Source organism: Trachemys scripta, chromosome 17 (genome assembly GCF_013100865.1).
Source record: "Trachemys scripta elegans isolate TJP31775 chromosome 17, CAS_Tse_1.0, whole genome shotgun sequence".
NCBI lineage: Eukaryota > Metazoa > Chordata > Testudines > Emydidae > Trachemys > Trachemys scripta.
The window spans coordinates 21,461,825-21,471,478 of record NC_048314.1 but is presented as its reverse complement, the minus strand read 5'-3'; the positions used below and the strand labels follow the sequence as shown (position 1 = coordinate 21,471,478).

Sequence of the window (9,654 nt, the reverse complement as noted above, 5' to 3'; positions counted from 1 at the left end):
GGGCGGTGGGCACTGGCTGAGGAGTGGCAGCGGGATGGGGAAGTGGCACGAAGGAGGCGCGGGCGGAGTTGATGGGCGGCTCACTGACCCAGGCTAAGACTTTTCCCGCCCGCCCACTCGGCGCGCGCCCCAGCCAGCGCGAGACTCAGGACGCGCCAGGGGGCGAGAGGGAGCGCGTGACCCGACGCGCGCACCCCTGCCCAGCGCGCGCCGTCGCCTGCTTTGGGCACCGCCCACAGCGTGCCATTAGGAGTGCCCCGCTGGGGCACGCTTGCTCTGTGATTGGCCCGAGCTCGGAATCCTGCGCACGGCTTTGTGCGGCCGGGGCCCGTTCAGAGTGGGAGGGGAAACCCCGCGCACGGGGCACCGCCATCTTGGATAAGGGGGGGATGGGGGCGCAGTAGAGCCGTCAGAACTGAGCCTGTGGGAGCCCCGGAGCGAGGCAAAGACCCAGCCCGGCCGCCGTTGCCCAGCCCGAAGCAGAGCCGTACAGCGCCCAGAGGGGACCGGGCTGCCGCCGTCGCCGCCACCGAGAGAGCCAAGCTGCACAACCACCAGCTCCCCGAGCCCAGGTAATAAGGAAGCGGCGGCACCTCCTCCACAACGCCTGGCCCAGAGAGCCCGGCGCCCGGCCGCGGATCCTACCGAGGCCCGGCTAGCGAGGCCTCCCCCTGAGCCCGGCCGGAACCCCTCCTTGCCTGGCGAGTCATCCTAGGGCTGCACTCGGAACCCGTCTGCTGCTCCCCTTGCCCCGGGAGCCATTCAGACCCCACCCCGGTGCCCTCCTTCCCCGCCCCACGGCCCCCCGCGGCCTAGCCCGGTGATCGCTCAGTACCCAGGCCTCGCTGGGACCTGTGCTCCCGCTCCTCGGCCTTCCCTTGTGCCGCCCCCCTTGCTGGGAGGCCCGAGGCGGATGCAGCCTGCACCCCGCATCAGTGGGCCCGAAGCCCCCTGTCCTCCCCCCAGTTCCCATCTGTAGCGATGAGGCACAATGGAAGGGGAAAGAGCCAGAGCCCTGGGGGCTGGGCTTGCCAGGTAGGGTGAGGTTGGCTGGGCAGAAGCTAGGCCTCTGCTGCGCTGGTTCTCTGCCTTAGCCTCCGCCTCCTCCCCGCCGCTGCACACTCGCATTCCCCTCATGTATGTGCCCCTGCATAGTACGTGTGACTGCACACATGCGTGTGTGCATCGTATGTGCACTCAGGGTGTGTATACAATAGGGTACGTGCTTGCGATGTAGGCTGTTTCTGCTGTCCCCAACGTCAATATTTACAATTTATGTTGCATGAAACTATGATAAAGAATCTTTCATATAGGGATACCAACGAATCCTCCAAATCTTTGTCTGCGAGTCCCCCAAAACATCCTGTAGTTCACTCTTTTAGACAAAATTATTCTAGTTGCTGCACAGGAAAATGGATTAAAAGACTCAGATCGTTGTTTTGTGTCTGTCTGTCTCCATCACATTTCTGAATTGTCTTTTAAAGATATTCTGGAGTGGCTGAATGGATTATTTTGGAATCAAGTTTGTGACAACAAAAACACTGGCTTCATCAATTCTGTGAAGCAAGGAAAGGTGTTAGGCTCTGTCTACAGTTGTATTGCTTTCAAGTCCATACTGTTGTGGCCTTTCTTGCTACTCAGTTTCTTTCAAATAGTCTTAAATGGAGTGGCTACATGCGGGATGGGGGCACACAAATATAGATACAAGGTCTTATAGAAGAATTTTTAATTGTAACTGTCCTGACCATATAAAAATGGCATTTGTCTACACTAAAAATTGACAGGTAATCCAAAAAATTCTTTGTATTGGGTTTTGAACTAGAAACTGATTCTGTAGTGGATGTCTTCTTTGTGTATTATTATAAATGTTAACTGAAACATCTTGCATAAAAACTGCTAGAGACTTTCTGGCCACAAAAAAAGTAAACATTTAAATTATAGTATTACTTAAAGTTCTGGGTTGGGATTGGGTCTATGTTATGCTGAGCAATTTACAAACATAAGTAAGAGAATTTCTGCCCTGGGGGAATTAATATCTAAAAATGTAACTAACTGCATATGGATTAAAAAGGTAAGTTACTAACTCCTGTGAAGGATTGGGAAACCACTTAAATCAGAGCTGTGGTAAGAAACGCCAATCTCATGTTTTTATGACTTGTTGGGGGGTCTTGAAATTGGGGAAACATGGTATTTACAAGTGTATTGGATACATTTGTCCTGAATGAAGCCATCATTAAAGGGGGAAAAATATGTAATTGTTTAATATATTAAAATTAGAGGTTTTTAAATGTTTAGAAACAGTTATCTTATAAGTTTATTTCTATACTTCAGTGTATCCAGTGGGCTCTCAAGACTCTCCCCATTCTTCCTGAAACAATGAAATATGCACTTTCCCTATTGATCAAGAATGTATGAAAGCAACCCAGTAATTAATTGCTAGAGAATCATAGCTAACTTTCGTCATCTGTCTAGTTGTTACCAAAACTTTTGGTGTAGTATGTGATTTGCCTGTTCAGGCTGACCTTGCAGTAGATATCTATGGGAGAATGTGGCTCTTCTGCTAAACAAGCAGTGAAAGGATTGAATATCAAATTTCTTTTGGTTCAAGGTAGTTGCTAAAATGTAGCTTTCTGAAGGTGGTAGGGAGTGTTTTCTGAAGAAAATAATGCAATTAAACTTTTAACTTTTTTAGCTCAAGGAACTGAAGATAACCTCTGTGTTGGTTTCTAAATTATCTCTGGTTTTGATTGAGTGGTCATACCCATAAGGACAAGATGAATTCTCATTACTATTGAGACTTCTGTACACAGAGAGAAGACATCCAGTGCACCTTCTTCCCCTTACCTCTCCATTTCCCCCCCCCCCCCCCACAAATTTGTAGAGTAATATTCTGTTCCATTATTTTGGCACAGTGGGCAGTAAAGGCTTGGTTGTAGTGTCCAACACGATTTTTAGTTAAAGGGATTGTAGGGTTTATTAATTGTCAGTGAATTTGTATCAAAATTGTTCTATTTAAGTGTTAGAAACGTTTTTCCTAACTCTACAGTCTCATCCTGGGTTCTTGCTGGATAACGCATCATCCATGCACATTAAGGTCCTGTAAGCCAACATTGTCTTGCATGCAATTCATAGCCTTTAGGTTGGTTGCAAAGGTATAACTGATACCAGGAAGGAAGAACATTAGTTGCCATGGCTCTACAGTGCTAAAGGGAAAAAATCATTAAATTATTTGTCAATAAAATAAACAGATTAAAATCAGAAAAGAGAAACTGCTGTTTCAAGAGTGCTGTCATATTGTCACAGAAGAACTGCACTCTAAATCAACAAGGTTAACTGTGAAACTTCAACACTGCTTAAATCTTATCAAAAAGCGGCTTGTTATGGTTATGTGCCTACCAGACTTTTCTTTATATGCTGCTTTCCCAAAAAGCCTCAAACTTTCTTTATTAAGGAACACATAAGTGCCATCAGTCCAGTACTCATGTACAACTCTACCAAATGAAACCAGTTTGTCAGTGGGGAGAGAGAACAAACCTTAACTACTGCTATATCAAATAGTTCATAAATGCCTGCAGTTTGAGTCCCACTATCATTAGATGGAGGGGGTGGGTATGGTGGGTAGAGGCACGTATATATAACTAGTTGGCTGGGGAAAAAAAACAAAAAACCCAACAACCTTAAAGAACATTATAACTACATTTCTTTTCCTCTTCTAGTTAGGAATTGAAAGAAAACTAGCATGAAACAAAACTTAGTTGGTGGCCATAAATGGCATATGATCATTAGTAATGTAGACTAAGCTGTTCTGTATTTTTTTTTTTTTTTTTTTTTTTTTCTTTAAACACAGTCACTCCTGCTTTGGTGCATCCTGCTGACTATTTAATGGGGATTTGATGAATGCAGATCAGGTGATCTGACATACTTTCTGCTGTTTAAGTATAAGACTCACTTTCTCTTATGGAGGAATATCTGACAGCAGAAATATAAAATCCTTAGTAGTAGTGAGAAGTTCCCATTGATAGAAAAACCAACAATAATGTTGCCAGAAAATTGAAGGCAATGAGATGTTTTGATAAGACTAATAACTTGGAGTTGATTCTGATGGCTCTGTGTACTATTCATATGCCACTGTGTAATAATGTGGTGTGACCTTGATACTTCCTCTTTGCTCTGAGTAGTACTAGTAAGATTGCAGAGGCAATCTGTTAGAGTATCTGCTGCAGCCTGTTATGTTTTTGCACCTGGCTGTTCCAGTACCACCTCCTGTAAGGATGAGGGGGACGAGAATAAAACGTGGTTTAAAAAAACCTTGTGAACTACTCTCACTGACTCTACCCAGGCACTAGGTTTAAAAATTGGTACTTTGTTCATCAGATCTGTTCCTCTTGTAGTCTCACATCTGCTGACTCCAGTGACAAAGTTACTGCTTGCATTTTACTCTTGTTGGCTGTTATGGCTTTCAGTACTAAAAGCAAGTGTTCTTTTGTTCAATCATACAGATAAACAGAATTGTTCACAATGTACCAGTTACTCCCATGCAGATCCATTCAGGGCAGTGGAGTTGTGCAGATATAAATAAGGGGCCTAGTTTGGCCTGCAAAAACTATTACTAATGGTAGTACACAAGATGGGACAAATAATCTTGACACTTTGAGCTCAGGATGAGTTTCCATGACTGCCAGTTTAATTTCTTGTTTTGTTTTAAACTGAGCAAACTCTGCTTGGAGATCAAGAAACACACGTGAAAAGCCATGATGCCATTTTATGTCACTTTTCAGAGTAGAAGTGCATTGTAATGCTATAGTCATAGTTGTAGGGTATAGTTACTTTCTGGAGCTTATATGGGTGTGTAAAGTAGGTGCGACTCTGATGGGAACCTGTACCACTAGTAGGAATATAATTACTGAGACAACATTATATCTAAAGCACATTGATTATAACTAGTATTCAAATATACTGCTGCAATTATAGCTTGCCATAACCCGATTGTATCTAAGGGCTAGTCTACACTGGCGGCAGTGCTTTAATGTGGCTTGTGTAGTCGTGGCAGAGAGCTCTCCCAGCGCACCTAAAAAATCCACCTCCACAAGGGGCATAGCGCGCTCCCTGCGCTGGTGCAGTGTCTACACTGGTGCTTTACAGTGCTGAAACTTGCTGCTTTTTTTTTTCCTTCGACACCCCTCAGTGAGAAAGTTGCAGTAGGGAGTGGTTTGAGCATTGGCCTGCTAAACCCCGGGTTGTGAGTTCAATCCTTGAGGGAGCCACTTAGGGTTCTGGGGCTAAAAGCCATACTTGGCCCTGCTAGTGAAGGCAGGGGGCCAGACTCGATGACCTTTCGGGGTCCCTTCCAGCTCTGAGATAAAGAGATCTCCATGTATGGGGGGGTGGAGGGATAGCTCAGTGGTTTGAGCAAAACCCAGGGTTGTGAGTTCAGTCCTTGAGGGGGCCATTTAGGGATCTGGGTTAAAATTTGTCTGGGGATTGGTCCTGCTTTGAGCAGCGGGTTGAACTAGATGACCTCCTGAGGTCCCTTCCAACCCTGATATTCTATGACTAGGCCACTTTCAAAGTGTAGGAGATGTAAGTAGTAACTACAAATGTTGCAACACTTACGTAGGTAATGGGGGTTTAAATAGCACTAAGTTGCACAAAGACAAGAAGGCATATTTAAGGTTGCTTTAGAGTAGTTTTTTGGGAGTGGGAGCAGGAGAAACAGACTTTACATTGAACTGTGTCCATGTAAAACTATGGTTGATAAATTGAGGTGGTGGAGAGTGTAAATCACCTGTAGACCACTTTTTTTCCTTGAGGATTTAGTACAGAAGACAGTACTCAGAAAAGTCATTAAATACATTACTGTTCACTTCTATCCTAGGACTTAGCAAACACTTTACAAATCTCAAATTAAACTTCTCAACAGGATAGTAAGAAAAAGGCTTTTTGGGTATTTAATCTTGGATTTTTAATTTTTTATGTATTTGTTTTTGTTTTTAAACCATGTGAATTGATAACTGCAGGACAAAAAATCCCTGGTCTTTCGGGTCTTGAAACTACTACAGTAGTTTTAAAATAGCTACGCTTGGAGGGAAATGCCTCTCTTCTAAACTAGAAGTCACTCTATGTAGCAACACTCTTGTCTATGATGGGGAAATAAAGCAACTAACATGAGGAGCTAGAACCAAGAAGATGAGGATGCTCTGCATTTTTTTTCTTTTTCCTTAAGCTTGGAAAGATGAGGAAGAAAGCATATGGTCCTAGAAGAGTGGCAGAGGAGACCATGCACATGGGGGTTAAGATAGTAAAATGTGGTATTTATACATCTGACTTCTTCCACGTTAATGTTTCTCTGAAATTTTCCATAGTCCCTCTGTCATCTGCTGGATTAGCAGTATCTACCTTATCATTTAATGTTGAAGAGACTTGATAATGAGTACCACTGAGAAGCAGCGTGGCCCAGTGGACAGGGTGCTGGGTAGGGACTTGGGAGACCTGGCCTGCTATTTCTATTTCTGGCTTGCTAGGTGACTTTGGGCAGGTCATTTCACCTCTGTAAAATTGGGATAATACTAGCTTCCCTTGCAAAGTTCTGGGATCAACTGATGAAAAGCTGTATATACGAGTTTACTATACTGTAGAGTATATATTCACTGTGGACTAAATGATTAGACCCTTTAAAAATGGAATGCTATAATCAGCATGTCATCTAAGGTGTTGTTTACATGGGAAAGTTGAATGGGTTTAATCAAATTCATGACTTTGAAACCCGCACAAACCCCTGAGAGGCTCTTTCGGTGAAGTCAATTGGGAACAGGTTTTTCCACTTCAACCTAAGTGTTAAGATGGCTCAAAAAAAAAAAAAGGTTGCACTGGTTAACTAACCTAGTTCAAACTAATTCCAGTTAAACTGGTGCAACTCTCCTATGTAGACAAGCTCTTAATCCTCTCTATTTCACTCCACTTCACGTTCCTATGCTCTCCATAGAAAATAAAGTTAGTCATTTAAGTAGCCCTCTAATTCTGTTTTAAGAGTGGCCAGTATTAGGTTGAGTTAACTTTTAATGTGGGATTTCCTTGAGCCTGGAGTTCTGTCGAAGAAATGAGATTGGCTAGATGTATTCTGTTGCTGGGACTGAAAGCCATGAATATGGGATAAATACGCATAATCTCATCAGATTTGAATACAAATGATTGTCTGAAGGTGGCTAGTCAGTTTGTGTGCTCTGGCTGTTTTATTATGTCAAGCATGATAGTTCTCTGTGCCTTATCTTCCCCCTCCTGATGTCTGTAGTAATGTGTTAAGATTGCAAGCTCTTTTAGGCTCTGTACGCACCTGTAACAAGAAATAAACGTGTTACCAGCTTTTCTCTCCATCATGCTGAGACACACATTAACCAGCCTTTTATGTGTTTGAGGCACTGACTGTCACTATGTCTGTACAGTGGAGTCCTGACCTGCTTATGGCCTGTAGTTGCTAATGCCATGTAAATGGTGATGAAACACTGCTACTAATAAAATGTAGGTTAAATAAACTACTGTAAATGCTTTTTAGATAAGAAGGGGAAGGGGGGACAGCAGGGGAGGGGCTGGGGGTGAGCCTCCCAGGTCAGGAGCTTGGGGGCTGGGCAGGATGGTCCTGCGGGCCATGGTTTACCCACCTCTGGGCTAAAAGATAGGAAACAAAGGGTAGGAATAAATGGTCAGCTTTCACAATGGAGAGAGGTGAACAGGGGGTCCCCAAGGATCTGTACTGGGAGCAGTGCTGTTCAGCATATTCACTGTTCGCTCCCTTTTCCAGATCATTAATGAAGTGGCAAAATTTGTAGATGATACAAAATTATTCAAGATAAAGTCCAAAGCTGACTGCAGAGTGTTACAGGGGGATCTTACAAAACTGGGTGAGTTGGCAACAAAATGGCAGATGAAATTCGATGTTGGTAAGTGCAGAGTAATGAACACTGGAGAAAAATAATCCAAACTACACTTGTATAATGGTGGGTTCTAAATTAACTGTTACCACTCAGGAAAGATCTTGGAATAACCATGGATAGTTCTCTGAAAACTTCAACTTAGTGTGCAGCAGTGGTCAGAAAGGCTAACAATGTTAGGAACAATTGGGAAAGGGATAGAAAATAAGACACAATATTATAATGCCTCTATATAAAGCCGTGGTGCACTCACACCTTGAATACTGTCAAGTTCTGATCACCCCATCTCAAAAAGGATATAGTAGAACTGGGAAAGGTTCGGAGGAGGGCAACAAAGATGATCAAGGGTATGGAATGGCTTTAATCTGAGGAGAGACTAAAAAGATTAGGGTTGCTCATCTTAGAAAAGACAACTCTGGGTATGTGATAGAGGTCTATAAAATCATGATGTGGAAAAAGTGAATAGAGAAGTTATATCTAAGAATGTAAAATATTAAACGGTTAACCGGGAAGTATTACTCTGACCGTTAACCCCCTAGTTGTGGGTCTTGAACAAGTTCTCCTGCAGCAGAGAGGCCATTTTGGGATGCTGGCAAGAGGTGGCTATGGCAACCAGGGAGGAGCGGGCATCACAAGAGGTCACTGGGAGCCCTGCCCCCTCTTAAAGTGGCCGGGTCAATGATAATGCTCTAGCCCAGCTGTGGTGGGCAGCCAACCAGGCCGGGGAGCGCATTTAAACCTGGGGGGTGGACAAGGGCTGCGGGCCCCATCGGGGGGTAAAGTAATCTCCAGCCTCCCCTGTGCCATTGAAAGGGGTTTGGCTGCGGAGGCGGACAGCGCACTGGTCAGGGAAGGGAAGCTGCTGTTGGGGTGGCATGGAGCATCTGCAGAGGCCGCATCGGAACAAACTAGGTACCTGGGGCCCCTCTCCCTTTTCCTGGGTGCTGAGGATGTGAATGGGGTATTAGGCCCCCTCAACTGCCCCAGGCTCTCTTGGCTAGGCCTGTTGTCACCCCCGGTATGAGCTCGGCTGCCCTTCCCCAGATAGATGGGGCAATGGGGGAGAGGAGCTATGCTCCTAGGAACAAGGGTTCTGCCTGAAATGGAGAGAGAGGCGCCTGCATGTGAGGCCTGAATCGGTTAACCAATATAATTTTAATAATTTAAACAGTTATCTTTTTAAATGATATTTAAATCCCTAGTTATATCCCTTTCCCACAGTACAAAAACCAGGGGTCACCTGATGACCCTAATATGCATCAGTTTTAATACAAGAAGACAACAAGGGAAACTACTGTCACACAATGCAAAATTAACGTGTGGAATATATTGCTGTTGGAAGTTGTGATGGCCAGAAGTATAACTGGTTTCAAAAAAGAATTAGAGAAGTTCATGCAGGATAGGTCCATTAGTGGCTATTGTCAAGGACACAACACTATGCTCAGAGTATCCCTAAACCTCCCCAGCTGCAAGAGGGACTGGATGACAGCAGATGGATCACTCAAAATTGCCCAGTTCTGTTCATTACCTCTGAAGCATCTGGCACTGGCCAAAGTCAAAAGACAGGATGCTGGGCTGGATAGACCATTGGTCTAACCCAATATAACTGTTTTTATGTTCCCCTTAATATCTTGCTCTTTTGCCATTATTATGCACAATGACATCTAGGTCTATCTCTGTTTATGATTAGTTCACACTGTTCTTTCCAATGTATATTGTGATATCTTCA

General features: G+C 44.3%; 1 protein-coding gene across 1 annotated transcript in view; it reads left to right on the top strand.

Moving 5' to 3' along the window:
• The first annotated feature begins 350 nt into the window (after positions 1 to 350).
• RAB14 (RAB14, member RAS oncogene family) overlaps positions 351 to 9,654 on the top strand; it is a 31,404-nt gene continuing 22,100 nt past the window's right edge. Inside the window, exon 1 of the mRNA XM_034793666.1 lies at positions 351 to 572. The gene's annotated coding sequence lies outside the window, so the exon portion shown is untranslated. The remainder of the gene's footprint in view (positions 573 to 9,654) is intronic.